Genomic DNA, 20755 nt, shown 5'->3' with positions numbered 1-20755 from the left:
GTCATTACCAACATGGGAAATCAATGCTCCATACCTATGGTCACCCCTCGTTAGTCAGGTATGACCATAAGCTAATCACCCTTAACATCCACATCCCACCCCCATCCCCCAGTAAAGAAACCACCATTAAAAACTTCTCCAAAGCCAACTTCATGCTACTCAAGTCAGAAGTGACAAACTTCATGACACCCATGCAGACGGGAACTGAAAGTTCAACTGCTGAATCCTACACTAAGGCACTGTACGAGCACATCCACTCATGCATGAATCGTGCCATCCCAAATAGAACCAAAATGCTCTCATCCAAAAAAAGGAAGCCAATCTGGTGGTCCCCTGCCATAAACAAACTTTACAACAAAAGGAAGAAACTTTTGCAGAAAAGAGGAAAATCCCAGGATGCAAAAACTCCCTTACTAGCCTCAGTAAGAAACTGAGATGCCTCATAAAATCCTCCAAAGCTAGTTACGAAAATAAAATTGCCAAAGATTCCAAAGACAACCACAAAGCATTCTATAACTATGTCAAGAATCTAAATGGCAATGCTCAGATCTGCTCTGAGCTAAAACAGAATGGCATTAAATATACTGATCCGAAGGATATTGCCAATATCCTGGCAGATCGATTCAGTGCCAACTTCACCCCCTCTCACCCCTAAATGGCCCATCTCAATACCGAAGATTGCCAAATTCCAGTAATAACGGCCACACAGGTACAAAACGCACTCTCTAAAGCCAAGAATACAGCATCCATGGGACCAGATGACATCCTGGGCTGTGTACTACATGAACTACAATATGAACTGGCACCTCACCTAAGTGTCATGTTTAATCATAGCCTCACCTCAGGTTTCGTGCCCACTGAGTGGCGCAGAGCTACAGTTATCCCAATCCACAAGGGGGGATCCACCTTGGATCCCGGAAACTACCGTCCCATCAGTCTGACAAGCCTTATCTGCAAGGCCATGGAACGTATTATCATGGAACTTATAAACAAAGACATTGGCAACCTTCAAACACTGGACCCCACCCAGTTTGGGTTTGTGAAGGGCCGATCTTGTCCCCTGAACCTGATCGACTTCTTTGAATCAGTCTCTAGAGCCATGGACAAGGGTAAGGTGGTCCACACAGCCTATCTAGACCTTGCCAAAGCCTTTGACACCATCCCCCACTCTGGAATCATAGATAAACTTACTAAGTTGGGCATTAATCCCTATGTCACCCAATGGGTTGCTAAATGGCTTACTGATAGAACCCACAATGTAAAAGTAGACGACTCCAAATCCAGCTCCAGACAAGTGACAAGTGGAGTACCTCAGGGTTCAGTCCTGGGACCGCTTTTGTTTGGCATCTACTTCTCTGAAGTACAGGTCAACACTAAGGGACTCTGGCTAACAAAGTTTGCAGATGACTGCAAACTGGGAGCCATTATTGAATCCCCAAATGATGTGGATACTCTATAAAAGGGCCTTACAGAATCAGATGCTTGGTGCCAGAGCCATGGGCTCAAGCTCAATGCCAAGAAATGTATTGTTATCCCCTTTGGGAAAAAACATGTATCCATGAAATACCATATAGGTGGCAGTACACTAAACACAGAAAGTGTGATAAGAGACTTAGGGACACAGGTGGACAGTGGTCTCACCTTTGATAACCACATCGCCACAACAGTCAGGAAATCCTTCTATGTGGCACACCTCATCACGAAGGGCTTTTCATCCAGAAAAAGGAGGTCATTGTCCCACTGTACTCATCCCTCATTAGACCCATTATAGAATACAACGCCCCATTTGGTATGTACCTCTCAAGACATCTGCAACAACTGGAAAGGCCTCAGAAATACCTCACTAAAAGAATCACAGGCCTAAAGCAGATGCACTACGCTGACCACCTTAAAAAACTCCAGCTATACTCTGTCGCATATCGTCTACTCAGAGGCGATCTCTGCTTAACATACAAGGCCATGTCAAACCCAGAGCTGTTGGACATGCTACACTTAAAGAAATCCCAATCCCTCAGAGCTACATGCTCCAGGGATCTAAACCTTGTCATCACAATAAACAAAACATGCTGGAGGGATAGGTTCCTGACCCAGAGACTCCCCAGACTCTGGAATAGATTGCCCATACATGTCAAGCAGAGTGCCTCTTTGGACCTCTTCAAGAGGAACCTTGACGATTGGATGGGAGAAAGGAAATTCACCCCAGGGATCACGTCAGTCACCCTGCTAGACAGGGGTCCAGGGAAGTAAATAATGTGGGAAGAAATAGCCAGGGAATTGTTATGGCTAGGTTTGTATAGGCCCTAGGGCTGATAGCCTAGTACCAACCTATGAACCTATGAACCTATGAACCTTGTTCTATTGAAAGGATCAACTTATCCCATGTGACTCTTGCCCTCTTCCCCTCCCAGATAAAATCCTTCAAATCTTTTTTGATTACTATCCACAACTTCTCCTCTGGTTGATAAAAATATACATGATCTGTATGTAAAACTAAAGGGTATAAAAACATTTTCAGTGCTTATATGTTGAAATTCATATCCATAAATAAGAGCTTCTAGTTTCCTGTTTTTTGTATTATCTTTTTTAGTTTCCTCCCACATATCCTTAGCTGCAATAACAGAATCCTTTTTCACCCACACTCCTAAATACTTCATTTTATTGTGTCCCCATAAACATGAATATTGCTGAAGCAATTCATGTGTGGGTAAATAGTTTACAGCTAAAGCATTTGTTTTGTCTTCGTTTATTTTATATCCCCCCCAAAAACTTGAAACTGTCTCAGAATGTTTCACAATACTGAAATGTATTTCTCTGGGTTTATCAGGTACAAAATAATATTGTCTGCAAATAAAACCAACTTTTCTTGATTACCATTCCAACCATATCCTTGAATTTCTGAGTCCCTTATTTTCTTTGCCAATGGATCTAATTATAACACAAATAACAAAGGGGAAACAGAGTATACCTGCCTAACTCCTCTGTTCAGACACAACTTACCAGTGTGGAGCCCTCCCACTTTAACATTTGCATCCGATCCTTCATATATCCTCCTACTTAGCCTTATAATTATATCAGGGAATGCAAATTCTTCCATTGCCCTACTCATAAAATCGCAGGTTACCCTGTCGAATGCTTTCTCTGCATCAAGATCCACCAACAGAGGTATGTTCTTACATTCTGCTTCCCTCTGGTCATCATTGTTCTATTAATGTTATCAAATGTTTGCCCACCCTACACACACAAAACCACATTGATCCATATCTCTCAACACTGACACCACTTTTGCCATTCTTTCAACTGTTAAAGATGTAATATAATCATGATTTAAAATTGAAATGGGCCTATATGAATCTGGATCTGATGAGTCTTTACCATCTGTTGGTAATACTGCAACCACAACTTTCTTCCAGGGTGTTGGTGTTTCCTCTCCTTTAAAAATACTGCTAAATAAAACCTTTCAGATATTTAATCTTCTTGACTAAATTTTCTGCAGCTTGATTGCATATCACCATTTTTATCTCATCTCCTCCTGTCTTAACTGTTAATTTTTAAGTCTCATCTACCTCTAACCTTGGCATCTTTAAGTCTTCCATAAATATTTCCATTTGTGCTTTTTCTCAGTTTCCACATTCTTCTGCTTTATATAAATTTTCATAAGGTTTCAGAAATATCTCTAATACTTCTACAGGATGTCTGGTTATTTTTCTTGTTATAGACTCCATACATTTGGCAACACCCCTTTCCACTTTCTGTTGTCTAAGTCATTGTGGTAAGAGTTTTTGTGCTCTGGAGTTATTATCAAAAAACAATTGTTTAACAGCAGTCTTTCAAAACTCATGCATATTATCCAGTTACTCTTTTATTTTCTCTTTAATACTCTGAAGTTGTTCCTCTTCTTGTTCTGTGAGATTCCCCTTTTTCTGCAATACTTTAACCTTTCTCAGCCTCTCTGATTTTTTTTTTTACTTCTTAACCATACCTCTTTTTACTTTATTTCTACCCCATTTTTAAACTTCACTTTCATTTTATCCCACTCACTAGATATGTCTGAAGAAATTTCTATCTTCCTTAATAACTCTTGAATAATTTTCATTACCCATTCCTTAAATTCCTCTCTTTTCAACAGGTAAGCAGGTAGGAAAGTGCCAGTGTCACTTTCCTGTATTTTTGTCTTAATTCTTATTGCCGTATGATCTGAAATATTAATTGTATGTGTGTTGAAGCCTTCAATTAAATGCATATGTCCCTTTGAAATATAATTTCTGGTCTAGCCCAGTTATTGTACCTTGGGGAATAATATGTAAATTCTCTCTGAGTTACTACTACTGAATTTACATCTTCCAAAGCAAACATTTTCATAAATTTCTTCATAAACCTATCGTCTTTTATTACATTTTCCCTTCTAGGTCCCCAGACTCATCTTCAGTGTTGAAAATCCAGTTCCAGTCCCTACCTGTAAGTAATATTCCTTGCTGAAGGCGGATTATTTCTTCCAATGTGGCATATAAGTATATACCAGCATAATCTTCCCCTCTTGATAGTACACTCTTCCTACCACAAATCTACCAATACTATTTTATTTCCTCTTCTATCACTATTGTAGGTCCTCTAGCAATTAGTATAAGTGCTCATCTTTTCATTTGTCCCTGATATACTGCTGAATATCCATCCTGTATCGCTTTCTTTATCAAATTCACATTCTCAATTCTTTCCAAATGAGTCTCCTATAGCATTACTATTCTAACTCTGCATTTCTTAATTTAATTCAATACTCATCATTTTGTCTATACCTATGAAGCCATTCACTTTCTATTATAATATGTTTAGTGTAGCCATTATGATAAGAAGTTATTATTCCTACCTATTATACATGACAGCCTTTTTAAATTTCTATTTCCAGCTTTTGTGTTACATGCACCCACTAATGGTTGGCAGCTTCATCTTTTATACCGTTGTTTCTTGTATTCTCCATTTAACCTATGTCACATTTTACACCACTTTTTCTCTTAATATAAACCATCAAATAAAAAAATAAAAACACCCCAGAACACACCCAGAATGTATTAATTTAAAACAAATACACAAAAACGATGTAACTTCAAAAAATGAAGTTTAACCTTCTGATAAGAATAAGTGAACTGAATCAACAGCTGAACAGACAGGCATTACTTAACCAAACATTAAGGTTATTCATGCTAAGAAGCATGTTACAACCTGTGCTCCTACTTAGACTTACTGCTGTCTGTTCTTGTCTTATCTTCATTCCCCTTCCATATGTAAACAACAGCTTATATGCTTTCATTAAACATTATCTTTAGCCTTAAAAAGTTCTCTAGCCTTTTTTGCCTATCCATGTAGTCAACTTGTCTCCATGGAAACACAATTTCACAATGTACAGCTGCCCTCATCTCCAAGCCTGTCAAATTACAATGAACTTTTATTTGCCAAAGAAAAACATTTCATTACATTAGTACCCTCTTATTTACTTGATTTTATACACACACACGCACACACATACACACACACACACACACACACACACACACACACACACACACACACACACACACACACACAAACATATTAGTAGATTTAACCTAGGGCCTTAATCACACTCAGCTATGCAAAAGTAAGATAGAATCTATCAGATCTACATATATTATAATCTATGCACTTTTATGACCCATCCCACCCACTTCAGCTACTCAAGATTACAGCATATTAACTTACACATACTTTTGTCCTGTCTTTTCTCTCTTTTTTACATTGTAATGGTTATATTTCTTAAAACTAAAAAGAAGAAAGGAAAAAAAGGCATTTGTTTACTCTAGTCTGTTTATACAAATATTGTTGAGAACAAAAATTGCTTTGCTTACAGTTACTTATTTTTCTATTCCCCCTCCCTTCCCTGTCCTTCCAAACATTAATGACATGAAGTGGGGTATATCCATTTCTTCAGTCCCCCACAAGTTTAACAAAGTCACCTAATGTCCAGTGTTTCTACTTTTTTTTTTTGTAAAGTCATATTTCACAAATGTGATTGATGCTTTATACTGTTACATTTATTCACAAATTTTAATGTTGCTGGTCTTCTTCCATCTTCATCTACATCGCCCAACCCCAGGCTCCAGTTCAAGGCCAACGTACTCCTGAATCTTCTATTCAGCTTCTTTGCTTTTTCTGTCTCTCAAGCATTTTCATTTGGAACAATGGAAAAGGTTTCACTGGCAAAGTCTCTCTATGAGCTTTATTATCAGAAGAATTGAAAGCAGAAACCCCTTCTGTTTGATGGCTAGCTTTTTTGTTGGACAAACTTTTGTATTTCCTTCTTAGCCTGCTCTACATCAAAAAATGATTTTGATCCTTAAGGGAAAAATATTCTGAAGACAGCTGGGTACAGCAGCTTGAATCTCATATCTGTCTCAACATTCCCTGATTGCTGGTATAAATTTGCTTCTCGTCCGACTGCAGTACAGTGAATAATCATTTTCACAAATATGCTACTATCTCTAATTTTTAATAGTTTGCCCTTCTGTCACAGTTTTGTCAGTACCAACTCTTTCTGCTGGTATGATTGCATCTTTACCGATACAGGTTTTGGCTGCTTTCTCATGGCCAGGTTTGGAACATACACACAATATGCCTTTTCAATTAATACCTCCTGCTGTGAAACAACAGTCCAGTTGCTTATTTGTAATTTTATAAAATTAATACAATCTGTTCCTTCCAGTTTCTCTGGTACAGAAGAAAATTTCAGTTTTCCCTTGCATGTTCTGTCCTCCAACTTTATCATTTTTTAAAAAAGCTCTTCTTGAGCAGTCTCATACCCAGCCAACCTTTTCTTCATTTTTTTTTCATTTTGTCTCTGATTTTTGTAGTTTTGGGCAGCCACGGTAGTGCAGCGATTAGCATTGTCGCCTCACAGCAAAAGGTTCTCTAATTCGATCCTCGGCTGGGGTGCCTTCTGTGCGGAGTCTGCATGTCCTCCATGTGGTCCCTTGGGTTTCCTCCAGGTACTCCGGTTTCCTCCCACATCCCAAAGCCATGCTGTAGGTGGATTGGACACTCTAAATTGGTCCTAGGCATGAGTGCGTGTGTGTGCCTTCTGTGGAAGGTTGGGCGCCAGGCTGGCAACTCAACACTGTAAAACTCTACTGTCAATCATGAGCAGACAGGTGATCCACTGTGGCAACCCCTAACTGGGAAAAAACAAAAGAAGAAGAAGAAGAAGATTAGTTCAACTGAATAGCCGTTTAAAACTTCTTTCATTGTTCCAGTCTTTTGTTATTTGAGTTGATATGCTCGTTCGAGGGTTCATTTATTTTAATCAACTCTGAGCACATTTGATTTTTTTTTTCCTCTAGGTTACTGGAAGCCATGTCTTGCACCACAACTTAAGATGGGATTACTTTTTTCTGAACAGCTGCAGGATTCTTCCCAGTCAGTGTTCTCTTCACCTTTTCTAGTTGTTTCCTTTCAGGCTTTCTGGGTTTCTTCTTTGCTTCTTTTCCAGGCAGTATACTTGCTACCAGTAACTGAATTTACTAAAACCTGCAGAGTTTCTGGCCCATACCTTTCAGTTTAGTTTTTCACAATGGGAGAGTTGAAATCAAGCTGTTGTTCAGTGTGCAGCCATTTTTGATTACATTATAAATGTATTCCTTTCTTTATGGAAAGCACAATTAATTGCAACTGATGATGGAGACAGACATTTCTGATATAGAAGATAATATTAAAAAAATGAAAATTTTAGCTGATGTTATGAGAGCTAGAAATATATAGAGCCTATATGGGACATGACCAAAGAAACAAGATTACTAATCTAATCATGTGTGCGATTTTGCATTCTTGGTCAATCAAGTGTGTTGAAATATTTGAAATTTACCTGCAATTTTCATTTCTCTTATGATGCTTTCATAAAGTGAAGTTTGAAAATGTCTTTGATCATTCATATTATGCATTCTGCAGAAGTTGTGTTATTGCACTGTATAACATAATGTTTACTGTAGTATTATTCAAAGAAAGTCATTTCTTTCTACACCACATATAAATTCCATTTTTGTCTCTAAGCTATACTCGCTCATGTTGCTAGTTTTATTAGTTTTTTGTTTTTGTTAGAAAGTATAAACAAGATTTAAAATGTCTTAAACATAACATTATTCTATGTTTATTTTTAGTCTGCATACTCTCTACATATTTCCACAGAAATCAATGTTTAGGAAGTTTGGAATGTATTGCAATAATCCTGTGTTTTAAAGTAAACACTCTTTAGCACTAATATTTTGTATGACTGGTGTGCAGTTTGAATGAATTATCCCATATCAGTTAGAATTTAAATATCCACTTTTTTTTTACTTTATACGTAAACACATTAGAACAAATGTAAGTATTTATTTGAAACTGAGATTTACATAGACTCGTCTTGCTCCATTTTGGTTCAGGATGAGCGAGTAGTAATAAAAACAGAGTGGCTAAATTTATTAAGCTGTGTGCTGAAGCTTTAGCCAAATGTGTGAGATAATTAGCTTTGCAGATGGTAGTTTGGTAATGTAACTTAGTTTACAGGAACATGACTCCCTTTTGGCCTTGAAGGAAGTTCAAGTTCGATGGACTGTTTATTTACTCTTTTAATACAGGAACACAAAACAAGTCCTAAAAGACATATTAAATAGCTTGTCAATGTTAAAACATATTTACACAGTATTTAGGCTAAATGTGTACACTGTAATTATAATTACATGATTAAAAATTGCATGCGGAGTAACATAAAACAAATAAACTAGTATAAATATATGACAGTCCACAGGGGGTGACAACTGACGTATTTTGCTTCAGAGACAAGATGGTGAAATCGTCAGCTATGTCCTGGTAGTACACAGCATTGTGATATGCTCCAGAAAAGTAGATTTGAACTGCATCCACCCAAATAAATATATTTTTCCCACTATCAGCTGCATGCGGTCTTATGGTAAGTGGTGAAGAAAGCATGATCTTGATAATCCATTCATAATAATAGACACAATGCAATAACTTTGGGAGATGTTTAAATGTTCTGACATCTGCCTACATTTTTGTATGCAACTATTCCCAATCCATATTAATAACCTTTATTTCTTGGTCACAATAGCAGTCTGAATGAAGGCAAGATAAATCTGCTCTTCTTCATAGATTTTAATTATTTATTTATATAAGTATCTTAGTTTATCACTTTCTTGTTTAAATGATTATTTTAGAGGGAACTGCAAAGCTTGGTGACACGTTGGCTGCTGAGATTGTGTGGAGCTGCATGTGTAAACAAGCTGAGAGGAAGCTCTGGACAGGAAGTCAAGAAAACAGGTGGCTGGCTGCTCTATAAGAGAAATAATATTGCTATTTGGGTTGGGTTGCGCAGACAAAGCCAGATACTGGTAAAGGATGGTTTAGAGAATATTCAAGCTGTACTTGTTATTTCTGCACCGTCAGAAAAGAAAACAGGGAGAATGACTTGATCAGTATATTAAAAAGGCAGAATGACAGAAGGTGATGGAGGCCAAGACCACAGCACGGTGTGTTGCCGATATATCCAACAAATGGTACACAAAAGGGCTGCATTCCTTGTCAGGAATTATTTATATGACCCACAGGAAATGAAACACTGACAAAGGAAAAGAGAACTGTCAGGAAAGTGAATAGTGCAAAAACAAACACTATTTTATTTAACTATATTGCTTAATAGCTCATAATTCACCAGCAGTTCACTAGCAGATTAATAGCTACTTGTAATGAAATTTGGTAACTTTGTATAAATCACTCATTAATTGCATGCCTTTTGCTCCTCTAGCCTATTAAGAAAAGTGTTTTAGAGCAGAAGGGTCTTAGTCCCCTGAGCATGTGTGCATATTAGAGTATAAGGATCTAAGGTCACATTACAAAAGAAGTCAAAATTCTAGACTAAATGAAGAATTATAGATCACCTGCAAATGAGTCGTTTGTGGAAGGTGTGGAGAAATCCTCACATAGAGACTGTGACAACTTAATTGTAGTCCTTTTGAAAAGTATGTATTTTTCTGTGGAGAGTAAACAGCACAACCTCCATGCAGCTCATTAACACCTCATTGTCATAATCTTGTATGCTAACTGCCAAACTCTAGGGGAGCACTTGGGCATTACCTGGCTTGAAAACTGTCCTCTATATTCTCTGCAACATCCTTCTTTTGTAATCATTCATTCGTGCAGGTACGACTGAAAGGAGATACCCCATAATGCAGCAGTTACCTATATTCATTGCTGAAGTCAATTAAGTGCTCCTTACCATACACCTAGCCATCACAATGACACCTTAGGCATGTGAAGGGCACAACATTTAAAAGAACTATCACATTTTAAAGAACTACCCCTATCAAAGGTCTAGGCAATCTAGGTTGTATACAAACTCATTGTTTTTTCCTCTCAGTCAGACATTACAGAAAACGTTTTCTGAATCCAGTGATTTATACGGCACCTCATTTTCTTATTTTGCTGCTTCTCACCAAAGTTAAGTGATTGCACTCTCATGAAAACCTCAGACAATAGTGTGTGCTGCCTATAATTCTGATTCTAGAACAATGTAATATGTTGCATACTATATATACAATTGTTCTTTTCACATGACTGCTTTTCATGCTTGCTGAATTTTAAGCCAAGACCATCTCAGGTAGTTATTTTGTCGCATTTTCTCTGTTTAGTACTGTACCAATTGAAAGGCTTGTATTGCATATGAATGTAGTTGGATGTTCAATTCTCAGACATAACAAAGTCTAATCCTTTAGGAAATCTGACAGAAGCCATTCATAGGCAGCATCACAGCAGACTAACCCTTTCTTATGACAGTCAGGGATCATGTGGAAAATATTTGGTTGTTTTGGCAGGGCAAGGGATCGGAGTTTCTAAAGCAGGTGCTGTATGAACATCAGATTGCTTTGCAGAAAAATAAACAGTAGACACTTGATTTAGCAAGCAGCTAGCCACAATACATTAAACTAGGAGCAAAGTAAACATGTTCGTACTTTAATATCAAAAACATAAATTAGGGGCATCTATACAACTTGTAACTGTTTTTTAATCCTACTTAGTCACGTTAATTATTTTGTTTGTTAATTATTACTTTTCAGAATCTGAACCATAGCTTCCATTTAGAGTGCCATAGTCAAATGCATCATTGTTGTGAGGTTTGTTACAGCATACTCCGTTGAAGTGCAGATGCATTCAGCCCTTAGCACACTGCCTGTTTTGTTATGTCTTTCCATCTACTTCATGTCCACTGAATCTGCAATTAAATTACATTCAGTGAAAAACTGTCTGAAAGGAGCTTGGTTTAGTGCTAATAATGAATTTAAAAGTGTGGAACATTTTCTTATTGCCTGTTTTTGATTTTGTGAATCTGCACTATTGTTAGACTAACTGCCTGATATATAGTAGGACTCAGAAATTCAAAAACAAACCAAACACTCAGAAATAAAAATAAAAATAACCACAGCAAAGCTACTTTACTACTAAAAACAAGATTAATACAAAGTAAAGACTAAGCGCTTTCACCCAATTCATCCAGGACTTCATCAGAGTAATGAATAAAACCAACAGTAGGACTCAGACTGCAATACACTTGATTTATCCACATAATTTATTATAAAAATACTCTCTATTACCACCCAGTTTTCTCCCAAACCAGATCTGTCAACATTTAAGGAATCAGACCTGTCAGAAGATCAGGAAAAAGGTAGATCATGTCCACTAAACCTGATTGACTTCTTTGAAGCAGTCACTAGAGCTGTAGATGAGGGCAAGGTATTGCACACAGCATATCTTGACCTCACCAAGGCTTTCGATACCATCCCCCACACTGGAATTTTAAATAAACTCACTAAACTGGGCATAAATCCCGATGTCACAAGATGGGTGGCCAACTGGCTCACTGACAGAACCCACACAGTAAAAGTAGCCAACTCCAAGTCCGACTTCAGACCAGTGGAGTACCACAGGGTTCAGTTCTGGATCCTCTCCTGTTAGGCATTTACTTCTGTGAAGTGCAGGCCAACACAGAAGGTCTTTGGCTAACAAAGTTCGCAGATGACTGCAAACTGGGAGCCATAATAGAATCACCTAATGATGCAGACATTCTACAAAAGGGCTTCATAGAGACAGATGCTTGTTGTCAAAGCCATGGCCTCAAGCTTAATGCCAAGAAGTGCATTGTCATCCCCTTTGGGAAAAATTCGGTCCCCATGAACTACCACATAGGTGAGCGGTAGCTCACTAAACACTGAAAGTGTGATAAGAGACCTTGGGACACAGGTGGACAGTAGTCTCTCCTTTGATAACCACATCATCACAGTAGTCAGGAAATCTTTCTATGTGGCACACCTCATTACAAAAGGGTTCTCCTCTAGAAAAAAGGAGGTCATTGTTCCTCTCTACTCATCCCTCATCAGACACATTATAGAGTACAATGCCCCGTTTGGCATGTATCTCACAAGACACCTACAACAATTGGAAAGGCCACGTAAATACCTCACTAAGAGGATTACCGGCCTCAAACAGATGCCATGCACAGACCTTCTCAAAAAGCTCCAGCACTACTCTGTCACATATCACCTACTCAGAGGAAATCTCTGCCTAACATACAAAGCTATGTCAAACCCAGAGCTGTTGGACATGTGACAGTTAAAGAAATCCCAATCTCTCTGAACCACACGCTCCAGGGACCTTAACCTTGTCACCACAATAAACAGAACATGCTGGAGGGAAAGATTCCTGTCCCAGACTTCCCATACTCTGGAACAAACTACCCATTCATATCAAGTAAAGCTCCTCATTGTCCCTCTTTAAGAAAAATCTTGACGACTGGATGGGAAATAGAAAGTTCACCCCGGGGACCACTTCTGTGGCACTGCTTGACAGGGGCATGGGAAAATAATTTTCTTGGGTGGTGAAAGCCAGGGAACCTTTTTGGCTAGGCTTATATAGGCCCCAGGGTCTGTAGCCTAATACCTACCTATGAACATATGAACCTAAAAACTAGAAAAATCAGTGTAAACATATTTCTCTGAACTGTATGGCCCATAACCGATGATTATGTAAGTTGCTACAAAATGAATGTAAGAGACCATTAGTTACAATATACATAATTCAAAATGTTCTTTTTCATTTAAAAGTCTACACCATGAGAGAAAACATATAAATGGGATTCAGCGGGTCTTTGCAACTATTACTTAGGCTGAAATATGTGAGACCAGTAAATGACTCGACACAAGCATCAGGTACATAGGCTAACAGTATTTCAAAAATATTAAATTTCTTAGATATTATAAAATGGATTATATTGTTCAACCATTCAGTGCCTGAAATGAGCCCTGGCTAAAAAGCAGGGCAGAATGGCTGGACTGCTTATCCTGGTGAGTCATGATGGCTCCAAGCTGAGCAAGCCAGACCAGACCTCTCTATTACAGCAACAGTCTCCAACTCATTATGAGGGATCTCCTGGTATCCCTAGATTAGCTGAGACATATAATCTCTCCAGCATGTCCTTGGCCTGCCCTGGGACATCCTCTAAGTTAGCAGTGTCTAATAAACTTGTCATCCTCTGGGGCACCTCCTGATCCCCTTTTTCCTCAACCATGAACAAGACCTAGGATACTTAAAACATACTTAAACATCTTCACAGAATGCTACTGATTCCCCGTCAACTGTAGATAGTAATCCATTCTCTTTGGAGGTACTGATTCTTAATCTAGTCACTTCAAACTCAGCAGCAAAACCATTCCCATATATGATGGAGACAACTGTTTCTTGAAGCCTAGAGGACAATATAATGTACAACAGAGATGCAATGTTTATGTCCCCAAACTGGACTTTTGTTCACTCTGAATGCATCTGAATTAACATGACTGTGGACAGAATTCCTCAAATACAAAAAACAAAAAGCACACAGCAGCAACAGCCTGAAAGCCCAATACTCCCATAAGCCACTCTCATCATGATGATGTCACTTTGTGATGAAAGCGCTTAACCAACAGTTTTTTCTTGTGGTACAGTAAATTAATTGTTTTGGATTGCTCTTTGGAGTATTCTACATTCGTTTTTTATTTTGCCTACAGTTTACGTTTGTTACCATTTCTTGCATTTTTGGTACATTTCAATACTTTGATAGAGGCTTTCTCAGACAGCCTGAGGAGTGTGGTCCTTCAATAACTGAAACACATCTTCCTGACTTCCTTTTTATACTATTCAGATGAGGTCAGAAAAAAAGGCCAAAATACTGCATCTCTACTGCTAGTGGGGTTCAGCTTTACTGGCCTCAATGTACCCATAAAGACTTAAAAAGTCACAGGCATTCAGAAGCCATGTAGCTGAAACACTAGTATGCCCTAAAGGAGTCATTTGCATATATCCCAAGGAACTACACTACAGAAGGTTTAAGGTTATTACACAGTTAAGACACTAGCTTTCCTGGGCCTGGGTTTTTCCTACTAGTTTTTATTTAATGGTTTGTTTGTATAACTTTTACCCTTTGAGTTGGATCTTTTTGAAAATGGGAATATAACCATAGTTTGTCAGTCCAGAGGTATTGTATCTGCCTTCCAGATCTATTTTACTTGATTAACTTTTTAAATATTTGAAATTCACATGGTTGAGACTGTGATCAACATTTTAAAAAGTTGAACATCCAGACCATAGCACAAACAGTGTTTCTACAGGGGGACAAGCCATCTGTACCCCACATCTCCTGGTAATTATATACACCAACTCTGAGATCAGATCAAACTACAGTGGGGAAATGGGCACAGTCTCCAATCCCCACTGTACCACAATATCAGTACAATTTATTTGACTTTTTAAACTACCCATGTGAATTTTGACTACTTAAAAAGTTGATAGGGTAAAAGATTCACACCTTCCATGCTACATTTAAAGGTTGCAGTAACAACAACAATATCCAATGCCTTCAGCACTTTCTGATGGATCTACTTCCACAGTCTTGCCACTGCAGTGGGTGGAGTTTAATTACTGGAGTGACCTCATCTACAGAAACAAATCCATATTCAGCAGTTGCTTGTGACACTTCTTCCCCAGATGAAGGCCCACCTACTTGGTTCAGAAGTTCCTCATCATGTTCCTTTTACCTCAGAATAATATTCCCAGTCAAAGCCCAACATTTCTAATCCTTGTTAAGGACATTCTGGGCATACCCTGTCCACTTCCCTTGAGCTGTAGGATCATTTGCCAGAATGTCCTTGAGCCCATTGATGGTCTTACCAAAATCCTCAAAAACCTGGGCTTTTGTTTTAATGACTGCCTTAGCTGCTGATTTCTTGGCTTGTCTGTAGTTTTTGTTTAAATATGGACAGAAACCTGTCAGTATTGCATGGAATGTTTGTTTCTTCAGCTTGACTGTTTCTCCTCATCACTGCAGTCTAACAGCACATCCTAGGGCTACTGCCTTGGTAAGCACTGATCACATTTTGGACACAGCTTTTTGGTGCTACCTCAACCACAGAGGTCTTGAACAAGGTAAATCAGACTGTCTGTCCATTACCTCTCTTATGGTAGATGTTCTTACAGAGATATGAGATGAATTCATCCCACACCAAAGAATCTGCTAGGCTTTCCCAGGACACCCTCACTACACATCTGGATTTCTTAGGTCTGCCCTAAATGACTGATCCATTCATCACCAGGTGGTTATCAGTTTATAGCTCATCACATGTTGCCACCCTTGAGTCCAAAACACCTAGCCAAAAGTCTAATAACAGAACAACAAAATGATGAGACCAAGAAAGCTGTGTTTCCAATTACATTCCTTCAGGTATCTTCATCATTCCCTATATGTCTACTGTGGTTCCCAATAAGACTGCAGAGTAAGGTACAAGTACTCTGTCAAGCACAGCACTCATCATCCCCAAGCCTGACTATATAGGATAGCTCTTTTGTCTATATGTAAAAACAATAGGCTTGATTTTCTTTTGTACAACTCACAGTCACATTGAGATAATTCTCTGAACCACTGTTACAAACTCCAGCTCTACAGCACAAACCTAGTGGCTTGTGGCTATCCCCACACCTGTCGGGGTCCTTTCCTGAGGGGGGAAATCCTGAGCAAGAAAGAGACTTCCCCGGTCATGATTTATACATGTATAGAGATAGGACCATATCCATCCATCCATCCATTCACAACCCTTTTTATACCTACTTGGTATTTTTAAATCTCATGCACATTGACCAGCTACTTCTCCACCACTAATATGACTCTGTCTCCAGACCCAATTTCTATTGTCAAGGTCTATTCTGTCTTAAATGGTCCTACACATGCTTTCCACATGGCTGGCATCATAGCAAATCTTCATCCTACACCTCAGGAGTGGTAAGCCAGCACCATGGCTCCATGTAGTTTTTTTTTTCCAGGATGAACCCACAAACACATGGTTCCATGCTTTACAGTGCATTACTTTTGAATGTATGTTATTTAAATCCACATGACCAAATGACATGTACATTGAACTGCTTGTGCACTTTGGAAGTGCTGTGAGCAGCACAATCACAGAATAGTGGGGTAAGGTAGTGTCACCTTTTTCCCAGTATTGTGCGATTTCAGAGCTAGGAGATTTAAGTTATCAGGGGTGTGAAAAAATGTTACTTCCAAAGATGAAGTTCGAGATTGAAATTTGATAGGTTACCTACAAACGTACACACACACACACACACACACACATATATATATATATATATATATATATATATATATATATATATATATATATATATATACATACATAGGTGCATTGAGTCGACATGCAAAATATCGACATAGTAAAGTCAGAAGTAATGATGTCCACATCCAACTACTCAGAAAGAGCCTCAGTGCATGGACAGGTGAAGACTCAATTCTAATCCACAAAATGCACTGATTCATACTCAATTTGGCTGTTACCAAAATAGCAGGTACAAGATATCTGATTATTTCCATGAAAGTCACCCGGCAAGAGGCATATAAACGCATTAACGTCTAGGTGTGATTCTCGTGGAAATGTGTCAAAGATGACTCGGCAAAGTAACTAAAAAATTATAAATGTTTTTTGACACCTGACCTGGCTGATAGCTTGCTGATGTTTGACATGTTATATAAATGAGCTATTCCGAATCACTGTAAATAGTAGCAGACAGAAAAATAATGAATTGTTTTATGCCAAGCATGCATACTGTTTAACCTAAGTATCTGATGTCATGACACATTGTCACTATATTTATGAGATGAAGGGGGCTTCTTAACTCTTAAAAACACTTCAGCAGTATTTTCACTCATTTGACTGGAAACATGCATCCCCTGAGAACTCCTGCTCAGAAGCGGTTATATGCTCAGGCTTGAAAACTGCATGCAAAAATGCCACAACTACACAGCGAAGTTAGTGTATATAATCTAATCTGCATAGCCTGCCTTGGAAAGGTGATTGCACTTCTACAAACTGATTGTTTTGAAATTTATATTCACTCAATGGTTGCCCACAGACAACAATTTGATTGAGTATAGATCGCCTGAATAAAGATTTCTTTTTTGATATACATAGGGTTGGTGGGAGACTTCCATGGAGGAGCTTCATATGTTCAAGATATTATGGTTACTGACCATTACACAAATTTTTTCAGGGTTATAATCCCACTTTTACAATTTCTCCTTAGTCTTAGTCAGGTTGCAAATATATTTTGTTAATTTAAACAAGAAGGATTAAATGCCTTCACTAACTTTGACATGTGGAAACCCTGGACAGGAACATGGCTTCTCGAATTAGATCATATAGCTAATTGACAGCTCATGGTTTCTTGAGGTGTAATTAAAAAAAAAAGGACAAAACCAACAGATCCTAAAGCCCAAAAACAACAAGAGTCTCAAGAAATTTGAAGCAGCCTAATAAATATAGAAAAATAACAAACTTTGGGAAATGCTGCTGTGAAACATTGATTAACACCATAAAATACTTTGGTGGCTCTAAGTCATATACTTGATGTGTTTACTAAACTCCAAACAATTACACGTGACCATATTTAACCTGACAATAATGGTCTTCTGGGCTATAATTCAACTTGCATATTAGACAGAGTTTGGGAATAGTTAGTAGTTGTTGAAAAGGGAACTAACGGGAACTAATATGTTATTATTTTTCTTCATAGTTTTGTTTTTTATTGAGGTGGAATCCAACACTTCAACACCTTACCTAAAAAGCTCTTATTTTATAAATCTTGATTTGCACCAACTGGTTAAGCTATCACATCAAATCTTTCCTGGCCCAATGGGGAATTGGGTAGGCATAGGGACAGGGCAAGAAGGAATATATGCCATTCAATTAAATACTGAAATAAGTTTCTCTCAGTTAACACAGTTATTAATCTACAGCATCACTCTCCAATATTAACACAAACAACAGGAATAAATGTGGGAGATTGAATCCTGGAATATCACGGGGCTACAGGCAAGAGATAAAAGGAACCTATTCTTACACCTAACATTTAAATCAAAGGCAAATGTAATCCTAATTCAAGAATCCCACCTGACAAATGAGCAGTGGAAGAAAATTGGTGGGGGTGGATCAAACAAATTATAACATCTGGAGAAAAAACTAATAGCGCTGCAGTGGCTATTATAGTTAAAAAACCTTTCCAAGACAATATCCTAAAATACGATACTGATGGGGAAGGCAGATGGTGTTACATAACATGCAAAAATAATTCTATAAAAAAGCTGATTTTGATCTTAAACATATATGCCCCATGTATCAAAGAACAACAGTTTATTATGTCCCTTAACAAGATCTTAGCATCTCATAAAAGCCACTACATAATTATAGGAGGGTACTGGAACACATATCAAGATCCTTCTTCAGATAGATCAAATCCCAACAAAACCTATAATAAACAGGCTTCTATTGCCCTTGCTGAACTTAAGCAAGACTATAAACTCTTTGATCCCTTTAAACATAATGATAAGGACCCCACAAAGGAAAAATATACCTACTATTCCCAATGTTATAAAATGTGGTCCAGAACTGATTTCTTTCTAATTTCAGACCTATTTCTCAACATGACTATAAACTGCAATAACAACACTAGATTATTTTCAGACCATTCAAAAATCTTGTTAAACATTGACTGGAATGATACAATTTAAAGAAAAGAGGATATAACTAGTCTCTTAATCCCAATCTTTTATCAAAGCAAGATATCATAGAAGGGATAAACATATTGTTAAAAGACACATTGGACAAAATTCCCACCTCTCAACACCCACTGGATATAGAATGGGCTGCTACCAAAGCCCATATACGAGGCTTCCTGATCAGTAAAGCTATGTACTATAAAAACCTACAGAGAAAAGAAGAATCACTAATACAAGAAAACATACACAAATTGGAAAAAGAACTACAAAAAGTATTTAATAAAAAACTGAGGAACAGTTACTGAAATCTCAACATAAATTGTACTTATAATTTATTAATTGTACTTATAATTTATAACTTTTTATTTTTATCTTTATTTTTATATCTACTATATATTTTTTATATCTATTATATTTATCTTTATATTTGCTATATTTATTATATTTATAATATTTATATATATAGATATATATTAATATTATATTATGTGGTATTTTATTATTGAATTTATTAATTTATTCATCTTACAGATTAATATAGAATCAAAAAATTTTATTGACTATTGTTTGACCATTGGGTGATATGAATATAAATATCAATTTGCTCCATCTGTCATTTGCTGAAACATTGTGTTCATTGTTCCAATAGTGACATCTGCTGTAGGTTTTCTCATGAAATTTTTAGCCTTGTTATTTTGATTTATTTTTAATTCATTTTTATTTTATTTTAGCCTACTAGTTTCTTAATTGACACCTTCCTATAGTTTTTGCACACTTGGTTTATTCAGATTCTTTGCATCATAACAGCCATATTTCATACATTGTTATCACAGATGCACACGCCTTATCGTTATTATGTATTATAACGATATATTAAAATTATGTTATTGAATGTTGAATTTTTTTTGTTTCTAAAATGTTTTTAATTATAATAAATTTAAATTTGAATTGAATTCTTCTAAGAAAATTTCTTAACTTGATTTTTAAACAAACTAGATTTAAAGGAATTATGAAGAGTTAATATAAGCACTTCATTACGGCAGACAATTGTAGTAGTTTTTAACTGAATCAGAAATAAGCTAAAGCAATAACATTCTGTTTCGAATTGACATTCGGAAATGTATGTTTTATCTGTCAGCACTATGCCACTTAAGCATCGTTGATATAAATCATAGAAACCTCCTAGAATCACGCTGCAACTAATGTGCAGCTTTATATTAATAACTGGTGACTGGATGTTTTAAAAATGTTATCCAAAAATGTTATCGAAGCAGTTATTTAAATATTAAGCACATTGTATATGTGGTATGACCGAAGAGTTTTCAGTGGGATAGGAACTCAAACATTTTGAGAATCTATCATTTTAAAATCTTGATTGTTTAATGAGTTTAATGAGTTTACTTAACAAATTTGTTAATTGTTTTATTGCTTATGTCATTGTTTGATTTGCCCGCCAAATTTGATATAAAAGATGTGTACTTTTTACCTCTAATTGTATCTGAAGAAGCGTAGTTAATCTACGTGAAAGCGCTCATTCCTTGTTTCCAATAAAGATGTTCTAGTTAGTATATGAGGTTTATCCTGTGGTGATTCCTT

Source organism: Protopterus annectens, chromosome 9.part0, assembly GCF_019279795.1.
Source record: "Protopterus annectens isolate FY-2018-M chromosome 9.part0, PAN1.0, whole genome shotgun sequence".
In the NCBI taxonomy this organism is placed as follows: Eukaryota; Metazoa; Chordata; order Ceratodontiformes; family Protopteridae; genus Protopterus; species Protopterus annectens.
The sequence above is the reverse complement of the archived record's forward strand: the minus strand, read 5'-3'. Positions refer to the sequence as shown.